General features: G+C 38.8%; 1 non-coding gene across 1 annotated transcript; it reads left to right on the top strand.

Annotated features, from left to right (window-relative positions):
• The first annotated feature begins 7626 nt into the window (after nt 1–7626).
• On the top strand, nt 7627–7702 carry TRNAN-GUU (transfer RNA asparagine (anticodon GUU)). Its single transcript has one exon. It is a non-coding gene; the product is annotated as a tRNA-Asn (tRNA).
• Nucleotides 7703–12796: the final 5094 nt, after the last annotated feature.

Genomic DNA, 12796 nt, shown 5'->3' with positions numbered 1-12796 from the left:
CACTTTTAGGAATATACCCTAAGAACATCATAGAACTTTTCCAAAAGGAGAAATGTACCCCCATGTTTATGGCAGCATTATTCACAATAGCGAAGATCTGGAAACATCCCAAGTGTCCGTCAGTGGACAAGTGGATTAAAAAGTTTTGGTACATATATACTATGGAATACTACACAGCCATAAAAAATGATGAAATCGGATCATTTATAATAACATGGATGGACCTTGATAACATTATACGGAGTGAAATAAGTAAATCAGAAAAAACTAAGAGCTGTATGAATCCATACTTAGATGGGATATAAAAATGAGATTCAGAGACATGGACAAGAATGTGATGGTAACGAGGGAGGGGGCAAGGAAGGAGAGAGAGGTGGTGGGGGAGGGGAGGGGCACAAAGAAAACCAGATGGAAGATGATGGAAGACAGTTTGAATTTAGGTGAGGGGTATGCAACGTAATCAAATGTCAAAATAATCTTGAGATGTTTTCTCTGAACATATGTACCCTGATTTATCAATGTCACTGCATAAAAATTAATTTTAAAAATCCTTAAAAAAATTAGAAAATAGCTCTCTGAAGATGGTGATGGAGTAGGTGGACATACCAACTTCCACCTCCCAGAACCAAAGTGGATTTCAACTTAATTTTAAGAACCATTATCTAGAAAATCCAACTTTGGACTAAACTAAGAGAACTCTTTAACCAAGGAACACCGAAGAAGCCACACTAACTGGTAGGAAAAGCAGAAACGCGAAGAGGGCTGCCCAGCTACTGGGAGCAAACAGCAGCTTGGAGAGACTCGCGTGGCGGGAAGTGAGTTTAGTGGAGAGGGGAGGGTCCTGGGTCACAGGAACAAAGCCCCAGCCTGCAACCCCAGAGCCTAGAAGAAGCATATCAACAGTACTTAGCTGCGAAACAAATCAGGATACTGTTTGTAAGAAAGAGAGAGATTTCTTAGACCCAGAATTCTTCTTAAAGTGACTGCACAGAAAACCTTTTCCACAACCACTAATCCATGGCTCTGGGGGACAGGGAGAGAGGAGAGGACTGGAGTATCAGGAAGAGAGTATAATCTAGGAGGCACAGGGAGAAACACTTTGAGGGACAGCCACCCTAACCCCTGGACTGGTCACTCCCCAAATCTAAAGTGAATATTTCCCCTGGAACCAGCAATACCAACAAAGGGAAGCCAGACACCAGCCAAACAAGCTCTTCTGTGGCACTCAGAGCAGTGTCGCTTAGAAGGAGGGAGCCTTAAGGAATACAGTATTGAGTGCTAGGATCTGAGCTGAAGCGCCCCCACCCACATTGCTGAGAGCTCATGGTAAGGGAAACAGTGGCAGGATGTAGAAGTGTGGTCCTGTCGGCAGGGGCAGAAGCTGGGCCAGCCACAACTGAGGCCCAGCATAAGCTCAGTCTCACCTAGCAGGGGTGGAAGTGGTGCACAAAAGTGGCCTGGCTGGCTGCGGTCTCTCCTGCAATCCCACCCTTAGGGGAAAAGCAAAAGCCTGGGAACTGTAGAGACCAGTGGCTAAGCATAGGCATGCAGCCCAACCAGGCCCACAGAACTGGGGCTTGTGGCCGGACTCATAGTCACAGCTCCGCCCACCTGCAGGAGAAGGGCAAAAGCCGGAAATAGGCAGAGATCTGCAGCTGAGCAAAGATGCTCACACCTGGCCCTGGTGCCGAGCTTGTGGCCCTAGGCTCAGTGCCCAGACCCACCAGTGGAGACAGGGTGAAGGCCAAGCCTTATAGACTAGGGCATGTGAACACAGCCCCTCCCATGTGGAAACCACAGTGACTGCTATAGCCAGCTGGTGCTGGCAGCACCCATACCCAAACGCTTGAGGCAGCAACAGTGAGGGTAGGACCTGCAGACAGATCACACCTAGGGACACAGAAGCCACACCCATTGGACTCCAGTGGCCACACCATTCTTATACACAAGCAAAAAGAGGAGGCAGACAAATGCAACCCAAATTAATCAAGACAAATCCCCCAAAAAGGACTTGAATGAGTCAGATATAACCAAATTACTGCATGCAGAGTTTAAAATAATGATTGTTAGGATGCTCAAAGATCTTAGAACAACAACAGATGGTCATAACAAACAACTACATAAAGAGATAGCAAGAAAAAAAAGGACATTGAAATAATAAAAAAGAGTCAGAAATGACAAATACAATATCAGAAATAAAGACCACAATGGAAGGAACTAAAAGCAAGATGGGTGAAGCTGAGGATTGAATGAGTGAGTTAGAGGACAAGATAAACGAAGGCGTGGAAGCAGAGCAGCAAAAAGAAAAGAGACTCAAAAAGTCTAAGGAAACTCTAAGAGAGCTCTGTGACAACAAGAAGAGAAATAACATTCACATCATAGTAGTTCCTGAAGAAGAGAAAGAACAAGGGGTAGAGACTTTGTTCAATCAAATCATAGTTGAAAACTTCCCTAAATTAATGCAGGAAAAAGTCACACAGTTCAAGAAGCACAGAGAATTCCATAAAGACAAACACAAAGAAATCTATACCAAGATACATCATAATTAAAATACCAAAGCTAAGTGATAAAGAGAAAATATCAATATTAAAAGCTGCTAAAGAAAAAAAGGCTATCATCAACAAAGAAGCCCCCATAAGGATGATATCTGATGTCTCAACAGAAATGCTTGAGGCCAGAAGGGAATGGCAAGAAATATTCAAAGTAATGCAGAACAAGAGCCTACAACCAAGATTACCTTATCCAGAAAGGCTATCATTTAAAATTGAAAGAGAAATAAAATGCTTCCCAGACAAAAAAAAAACACACAAAAAAAAAAAACAAAACCTAAAGAAATGCATTACAACCAAATCAATGCTGTAAGAAATGTTAACGGGGCCCTGGCCGGTTGGCTCAGTGGTAGATTGTTGGCTTGGCATGCAGGAGTCCGGGGTTCAATTCCTGGCCATGGCACACAGGAGAGAGGCCCATCTGCTTCTCCAACCCTCCCCCTCTCCTTCCTCTTTGTCTCTCCCTTACCCTCCTGCAGCCAGGGCTCCACTGGAGCAAAGTTGGCCCAGGCACTGGGGATGGCTCTATGACCTCTGCCTCAGGCGCTAGAATGGCTCTGGTTGCAACAGAGCAACGCCCCAGATGGGCAGAGCATCGCCCCCTGGTAGGCATGCTGGGTGGATTCCAGTGAGGCGCATGCAGGAGTCTGTCTCCCCATTTCCAGCTTCAGAAAAAAAAAAAAGAAATTTTAATGGGCCTGCTGTAAACATATCAAAGGGGGGAAAATATAGCAAAAGAGAAATACAGCTTTAAAGAAAAAAATGGCAATAAACAACTACATATCAATAATAACCTTAAATGTAAATGGATTAAATGATCCAATCAAAAGATATAGGGTAGCTGCATGGATAAGAAAACAGAACCCGCACATATGCTGTCTATAAGAGAAATACCTCAAAACAAAAGATGTACATAGACTGAAGGTAAAAGGATGAAAAAAAAAATCATTCAAATGGAAATGAAAGAAAAAGCTGGGGTAGCAATAATTATATTAGACAAATTAGACTTTAAAACAAAGACTACAGTAAGAGATAAGGAAGGTCACTACATAATGATAAAGGGAGCAATCCAACAGGAAGATATAACCATTATAAATATCTACGCACCTAACATAGGAGCACCTAAATATATAAAGTAGACTTTGATGGATATAAAGGATGAGATCAAAGCAATACTATAATAGTAAGAGATTTCAATACTCCATAACATCACTAGATATTCAAAGTAATAGCACACTTAAAGGAGACACTAGATCAACTCTATTTAGTAGATACCTTCAGAACCTTAAACCTTAAAGCAGCAGAATATACATTCTTTTTTTTAAGTAAACAAAATTTTATTATGTAATTTTTTATAAATAAATGTGAGTGAAAAAAATTTTAATATACAATACTATTTTAATAAAAATATAATTACATACCATATAAATAGCCAAACTGTATCACAATCAATAGAAACAATATTTAATTAATAGAATGAGCTTGAAGGGGTTTTATCGCAAATAAAACAATTATTTTGTTTTACAAACAGCCTGGACACGTTTTCAGTTATCAACTGCAGCTATTGTCCATGCTACCATGCCACTTGTTTCGGCACATTTGACCACAAAAATAACAAATTGTTTGACCTTGAGTGCGCACTGGCAAAGTAAGCCTAAAAGAATGTCGGTTTCACATCGCCACTAAATGTCAAACAGTTCATAATGAGTACAGACGAGTACAAAAGTTGTAAATCTCCTTTTTTTAAATATATATATATATATATATATATATATATATATATTTATTATTATTATTAAATTTAATGCAGTGACATTTACAAGTCAGGGTACATATGTTGAGAAAAAACATCTCCAGATTATTTTGACATTTGATTATGCTGCATACCCTTCACCCAAAGTCAAATTGTCTTCCATCACCTTCTATCTGCTTTTCTTTGTTCCCCTCCCTACCCCCACTCACTCTCTCTCCTTCCTCGCCCCATCTCCCTCTCACACCCTCCCTCCCCCCGTTACCATCACACTCTTGTCCATGTCTCTGAGTCTCATACTTATGTCCCATTTATGTATGGATTCAGATAGTTTTTACTTTTTTCTGATTAACTTATTTCACTCCGTATAATGTTATCAAGTTCCATTCATGTTATTGTAAATGATCCGATGTCATCATTTCTTATGGCTGAGTAGTATTCCATAGTATGTATGTACCAAAGGTTTTTAATCCACTCGTGCTCTGATGGACACTTGGGTTGTTTCCAGATCTTTGCTATTGTGAATAATGCTGCCACAAACATGGGGGTTCATTTCTCCTTTTGGAACAGTTCTATGATGTTCTTAGGGTATATTCCTAAAAATGGGATAGCTGGGTCAAAAGGCAGTTCGATTTTCAATTTTTTGAGGAATCTCCATACTGTTTTCCACAGAGGCTGCACCAGTCTGCATTCCCACCAGCAGTATAGGAGGGTTCCCTTTTCTCCACATACTTGCCAGCACTTACTCTGTGTTGTTTTGTTGATGAGCACGATTCTGACTGGTGTGAGATGATATCTCATTGTGGTTTTAATTTGCATTTCTCTAATGATTAGTGATGTTGAGCATTTTTTTAATATGCCTATTGGCCATCTGTATGTCCTCTTTGGAGAAGTGTCTATTCATTTATTTTTCCCATTTTTTTGATTGGATTGTTTGTCTTCCTGGTGTTGAGATTTACAAGTTCTTTATAAATTTTGATTATTAACCCCTTATCAGATGTATTGTCAATATGTTCTCCCATTGTGTAGTTTGTCTTTTTATTCTATTCTTATTGTCTTTACCTGTGCAAAAGCTATTTAGTTTGATATAGAATATACATTCTTTTCAAGTGGTTATGGTACATACTCTAGGATAGACCACATGTTAGGGCACAAAAGCGGTCTCAACAAATTTCAGAAGATTGAAATCATAGCAAGCTTTTTATTTTATCACAATGGCATGAAAATAGAAATAAATCACAACAGAAAAACTGAAAAATACTCAAACTTTTGGAAACTAAATAGCATGTTATTAAATAACGACAGAGTTAACAATGAGATCAATGAAAAAATAAAAAAAATTCTTAGGAAGGAATGATAATGAGCACACAACAACTCAAAATTTATGGGACACAGCAAAAGCAGTCCTGAGAGGGAAGTTCATAGCATTACAGGCATACCTTAAGAAGCTAGAAAAAGCTCAAATAAACAACTTAACCCTGTATCTGTAAGAACTAGAAAAAGAACAGCAAGTAAAGCCCAGATGTAGTAGAAGGAAGGAAATAATAAAGATCAGAGCAGAAATAAGTGACATAGAGCAGTGGTCCCCAATTCCCGGGCCTCTGACCAGTACCAGTCCATGGGCCATTTGGTACTGGTCCACAGACAAAGAATAAATAACTTACATTATTTCTGTTTTATAGATATTTAAGCCTGAAGGATATTTTATTTTTAAAAAATGACCAGATTCCCTCTGTTAGATCCATCTAAGACTCTCTCTTGATGCTTGTCTCATAAGTTCTACAATTATATTTAAAAATATCACAGTTTTTACGCCGGTTGCATAATTTTATTTTTGTGCATTTATCTGTCCCACCCTAAAGGCAGCTTCATGAAAATATTTTCTGACATTAAACCAGTCCATGGCCCAAAAAGTTTGGGGACCACTGAAATAGAGGCTAAAGAAACAATACAGAGGATCAGTGAAAAAAGGATCAGGTTCTTTGAAAAGGTAAACAAGATCAATGAATTTTTAACCAGACTCACAAAGAAAAAAAGAGAGAGGACTCAAATAAATAAAATTAGAAATGAGAGTAAAGAAATAGCACATGACACAACAGAAATACAAAGGAAATAAGAAAATACTATGAAGAACTGTATGTCAAAAACTTAGATAACATAGATGAAATTAACAAATTCCTTGAAAGATATAATATTTTAAAAATCAATCTGGAAGAATCAGAAAACCTAAACAGACCGATTACACCAAATGAGATCAAAACAGTTATCAAAAGAACTCTCAACAAACAAAAGTCCAGGGCTCAATGGCTTCATAAGTGAATTCTACCAAATATTCAAAGAACTAACTCCTATCCTTCTCAAGCTATTTCAAAAAATCCAAGAGGAAGGAAGACTTCCAAGCTCCTTTTATGAGGCGAGCATAATTCTGATTCCCAAACCAGGCAAAGACAATACAAAAAAAAAAATTATAGGCCAATATTCCTGAATAATCTAAATGCTGAAATCCTTAACAAAATATTCTCCAACTGGATCCAGCAATATATGGAAAAAGTCAAACACCATCATCAAGTGGGATTTATTCTGAGGAGGCAAGGCTGGTACAATATTCACAAATCAATCAATGCGATTCATCACATAAACAAAAGGAAGGAGAAAAACCACTTGATAATTTCAATAGATTCAGAAAAAGCATTTGATAAAATCCAGCACCCATTCATGATCAAAACTCTCAGCAAAGTGGGAATACAGGGAACATACCTCAACATGATAAAGGCCAACTATAACAAACCCACAGCCAACATTATACTCAATGGGAAAAAATGAAAATTAATTCCCTTAAGATCAGGAACAAGGCAGGGGTGTCTCCTTTCACCATTCTATTCAATATAGTCCTGGAAGTCCTAGCCACAGCAATCAGACAAGAAGAAATAAAAAGTATTCAAATTGGAAAAGAAGTAGTAAAACTATCATTATCTGCAGATGATATGATATCGTATATAGAAAACACTAGTTTCAGTCAAAAAACTACTGGATCTGATAAATGAATTCAGCAATGTGGCAGGATATAAAATTAATACTCAGAAATCAGAGGTATTTTTATACACCAATAATGAACTATCAGAAAGAGAAATTAAGGAATCAATCCCCTTCAATATTACAACTAAAAAAATAAAGTATCTAGGAGTAAATTTAACCAAGGAGATTACAGACTTATACTCGGAAAATTATAAAACATTAATAAAAGAAATCAAGGAAGATAAAAACATGTGGAAGCATATACTGTGCTCATGGTTAGGAAGAATAAACATCATTAAAATGTCTATATTAGCCCTGGCCAGTTGGCTCAGTGGTAGAGCATTGGCCTGTTGTGCAGGATTCCCAGGTTCGATTCCTGGCCAGGGCACACAGGAGGAGTGCCCATCTGCTTCTCCATCCCTTCCCCTCTCCTTCCTCTCTGTCTCTCTCTTCCCCTCCCACAGCCGAGGCTCCATTGGAGCAAAAGTTGGCCCGGGCGCTGAGGATGGCTCTATGGCCTCTGCCTCAGGCGCTAGAATGGCTCTGATTGTGGCAGAGCAACGCCCCAGATTGGCAAAGCATCACCCCCTGGTGGGCATGCTGGGTGGATTCCAGTCGGGCGAATGTGGGAGTCTGTCTGAATGCCTCCCCATTTCCAACTTCAGAAAAATACAAAAAAAAGTTTATATTATCGAAAACAATTTATAAATTCAATGTAATACCAATTAAGATACCAATGACATACTTCAAAGATATAGAACAAAAATTCCAATAATTTATATAGAATCAAAAAAGAACACAAATGGCCTCAGCAATCTTGAAAAGGAAGAATAAAGTGGGAGGTATCACACTTCCTGATATCAAGTCATACTACAAAGCAATTGTACTCAAAACAGCTTGGTACTGGCATTAGAACTGGCATATAGATCAATGAACAGAGAACCCAGATATAAACCCACACAACATTTTTATGTAAAACTGATATTTGACAAAGGAGGTAGAAGCATAAAATGGAGTAAAGACAGCCTCTTCAACAAATGGTGTTGGGAATAATGAACAACTACCTGCAAAAAATGAAACTAGACCACCAACTTACACAATTAACAAAAATAAACTCAAAATGGATAAAACACTTAAATTTAAGCCGTGAAACCATAAGCATCTTAGAAGAAAACAGGCAGTAAGCTCTTCGACATCTCTCGCAGCAATATATTTGCTGATTTATCTCTACAGGCAAGGGAAATAAAAGACAGTATATACAAATGGAACTATATCAAACTAAAAAGCTTTGCACAGCTAAAGATAATAAGAACAGAATAAAAAGACAAACTACACAATGGGAGAACATATTTGACAATACGTCTGATAAGGAGTTAATAACCAAAATTTATAAAGATCTTGTAAAACTCAACATTAGGAAGATAAACAATCCAATCAAAAAATGGGGAAAAGAAATGAATAGACACTTCTCCAAAGAGGACATACAGATGGCCAATAGGCATATGAAAAAATGCTCAACCTCACTAATTATTAGAGAAATGCAAATTAAAACCACAATGAGATATCACCTCACACCAGTCAGAATGGCACTCATCAACAAAACAACACAGAATAAGTGCTGGCGAGGATGTGGAGAAAAGGGAACCCTCCTGCACTGCTGGTGGGAATGCAGACTGGTGCAGCCACTGTGGAAAACAGTATGGAGATTTCTCATGAAATTAAAAATCGAACTGCCTTTTGACCCAGCTATTCCACTTTTAGGAATATATCCCAAGAACACCATAGCACTGTTTCAAAAGGACAAATGCACCTCCATGTTTATGGCAGCATTGTTTACAACAGCGAAGATCTGGATACATCCCAAGTGTCCGTCAGTGGACGAGTGGATTAAGAAGAGTGGTACATATATTCAATGGAATACTATGGGGCCACGAAAAGAAGGAAATCTTACCTTTTGCGACAGCATAGATGGACATGGAAATTATTATGTTAAGTGAAATAAGCCAGCAGAAAAAGAAAAATATCATATGATCTCACTCATTTGAGGAATCCAATGAACAATGTGAACTGAGAAATGGAATTGAGACAGAGGAGGGATCAAAGGGACCAGCGGAAAAGAGGACAGAGGGAAAGGGATGATAGGATGGAATAAAGCTGAAGGGAAGTGGGGAGGGCGCTATTGGGAGTGGGGCAAGGGAGATGTTGAGGGGAACACAGGGGAGGGGGGATGCATTCGGGGCAACACTAGAATCTATGTAAACACAATAAATTAAAATCAATTAAAAATTATAAAATCCTTTGATACCAAATGAAAATGTGTGGTATGTAAATAAAGGCAAAAGTATTAAATAATGTTTGGAACTGTGAACATTTCCTCCTGGGTGGGTGAACAAGATCCTGGTGCAGTCCTGGCGCAATCCTAGTTATCCCTGGGAGGTTGGTGGCAGGCAGAGAGCACCATGAGGCCTCTGCTCTGTTCTTTGGCCTGGCTCAACCTTCTCCAAACTCCAGAGACTCACACCACTGCTGAACCATTCATCGATTCCCAAGACCTAGATTAGAGCATAGGGTTTAACATACACATGATTCTCCTTGGCTCTTTAGACATCATAGGGGAGAAGTTGTATGAGTTGGTGGAACACCTGGAAGCAGAAGTGAGAAGCCTTCTGAGCTAGCTGGAGGAGCTGGCCTAGAACCTGTCCCTTGTGCCCTTCAGCCCAACTCCAGATCTCCTGGGAGATGATCATTTTTGAGCTCTGGCGATGGAGTTGCCCAGAAGCTGGAAGTGATGCAACTGTCAAGTCAAACAGTTCTCCTCTGAGAAGAGCCTTGCATCCTGGCCTTCCTTCGTGTGCTTTGTGCAAAATAAAAGCTACTTCTTTGATCCCTTGTATTTGCTGATAGAGTGACCCTTATACCTATAAACCTTACTCCATCTACTCCCATGTCCTAAGGCTCACACTTCCCTGAAAGTTCAGACCTGGGAGCCCCCAGCCTCTTTGTGCTTTAGATCTCCTTCTTTATAGGGACAAACAAGGCAAGGTTGGTTCAGAGGTGAGGAACCTGAAGCCCAGAATCATAATATGACACGGTGGAAAGGCCTTTGATTAACCAACTCAAAGTATGGTCACAGATAAGCAGCAGCAACCTCACCTGTATGTTTGTTAGAAAGACAGAATTTGGGGCCCTAACCAAACTTCCTGTATTAGAATTTCCATTTTAATGATACCCCCAGGGAATCTGTGTGCCCATTAAAGTTTAAATTATTTTTATGTTGAGGTAAAATTCACATAACACAAAATTCAAATTTTTAACCATTAAAAAATTTTTAATTCATTCATTTTTTTAGAGAGGGGGAGAGAGAAGGGTGGGAGGAGCAGGAAGCATCAAATTCCATATGTGCCTTGACCAGGCAAGCCCAGGGTCTCGAACCTGTGACTTCAGCATTCCATGTCAATGTTTTATCCACTGCACCACCACAAGTCAGGCTTTTAACCATTTTAAACTGTACAAATTCAGTGGCTTCACAATGTTGTGCAGTCATTACCACTCTCTAATTCCAGAACACTTTGATTAACACCCCCCCTCCAAAAGAAAACTCTGCACCTATTAAGCATCACTTCTCATTTCCACTCCTACCAACCCTTGGAAACCACTAATATCTCTGTCTCTATGGACTTTCCCATTCTGGAAATTTCATAATGGAAGAACACAAGAGAAAAATAATGTAGTAAGTAACATAGAGAATAGAAAAATAATAACTAAAATTTTTTCTTTAAAAATTAAAAAAAAAACTGTTATACAAGACAACAGGTCCAAAATAAAGTCAGTTATGCTAAGCCACAAATCACCCATCTGAGGCTTATTTACCGTTTCAGTTCTCCCAGAAAATGAATCATGTTAGTCAATTAGAAATCACTTAATCAATAATAGTTACATAATCTGCCTGTAGATTCCTGTCATGTCTTAAAGCCGTGATGGCAAACCTTTTTATAAACCCACCCACTTTTGCAGTGCTGGTCAACCTGGTCCCTCCTGCCCACTAATGTGCCTTCCAACTTTTTCATGGTGGGCGGTAACAGAGCAACCAAACGGTGCTGTGATTGGCCCACCATGAAAGCTGGAATGGCTACTAGTGGGCAGGAGGGACCAGGTTGACCAGCACTACAAAAGTAGGTGGTTTTTATAAAAAGGTTCGCCATCATGGCCCTAAAGGAAAGTGACCTTGCCGTAACATATTTGCTTTTTGCTAATGTAACTTTCTTGTTCCTGTTACCGTTTGACTAGAAATGTTTTTTTATTATATACTGTTCCTCAGAGCTCTTTTCTATCCACTAAATTTGGATGCTGCCCAATTCATGTATCACTGAATATAGCCTATAATATCTTTAAAATTTGCTCAGTTGATTTTGTTTTTTAACCCTACCAATGCCACAAATTAAGAGGAATTATAAGAGGACTGTAAAAAAAGTGTATGCCAACAAATTATATTATCTGTGCAAAATGTGCAAATTACTGTCAAAATACAGAAAAACAGAGTTGACTCAAAACGGAATAGAAAATCTGAATAGACTAATATATAGTAAAAAATTGATTTACTAAGCAAAAATCTTTCCCCAAGGAAAATCCCAGGAACAGATGGCTGTACAGGTCTTCTATTTAAAAAGACTTAACATCAATCTTTTAAAAACACTTTCCAAAACAGATGAGGAAGAAATATTTCCCAACTCAAACTGTAAGGCCAGTATAACTCTGACGCTACAGCTAAAGTTAAAACAAGGAAAACTGCAGATCAAAATCTCCAACCAATATAGACCACCCAAAATTATTTTTAAAATATTGGCAATACAAATTCAGCAATTTATAATAATTATTATTTAACATTTCCCTGTGGAATTTAACCCAGGAAAAACCATCAATTAAAATATGAAAATCAGTTACTGTAATTGTTGGGAGAGGCAGTGGTGTATAGCCTGCAAACCCTATTCTGATACATAAGAGTGGGCCTTGGGCCTGGAACATTTCCTTGCTTATAGATAAAGGGCGTTGACAGCCTGTGCTAAGCTTATCATCTTTTGAGGAAATATCTTTCCTTGTTCTGAGCTTGCACTGCATGAATGGCTTTCAGTCACAGCTCCAGCTTTATATATTTCAGAAACTACAATAAAGAGGTTTCTGCCACTACAGCACGAAGTGAAACACATGCAGTTATCCTGTTTATGTGGTTGCAGAATGAATCCACTGGCCAAGGGAGGCTGCTTTATTACAAAGGCTGGATCTTATGCATACACTGTCTTACTTATTGCTGCAAGTAAGCACCATATAGCTTGCGCTCGGTGTGAATGTTATCTATTTTCAGTGACCTTGAGTCATATACTGGTTTCTTCTTTAGATGACACTTATTTGCCTTTTACTTCTAAGCCACACTCATGTTATAGTCTGCCTTGCATCATAGTCTGACCACCCAGGGAACATTAAAATA

This window comes from Saccopteryx leptura, chromosome X (assembly GCF_036850995.1).
Source record: "Saccopteryx leptura isolate mSacLep1 chromosome X, mSacLep1_pri_phased_curated, whole genome shotgun sequence".
Classification (NCBI taxonomy): Eukaryota; Metazoa; Chordata; class Mammalia; order Chiroptera; family Emballonuridae; genus Saccopteryx; species Saccopteryx leptura.
Note: the sequence above shows the minus strand (reverse complement) of the source record. Positions and strands in the feature narration are given on the sequence as shown.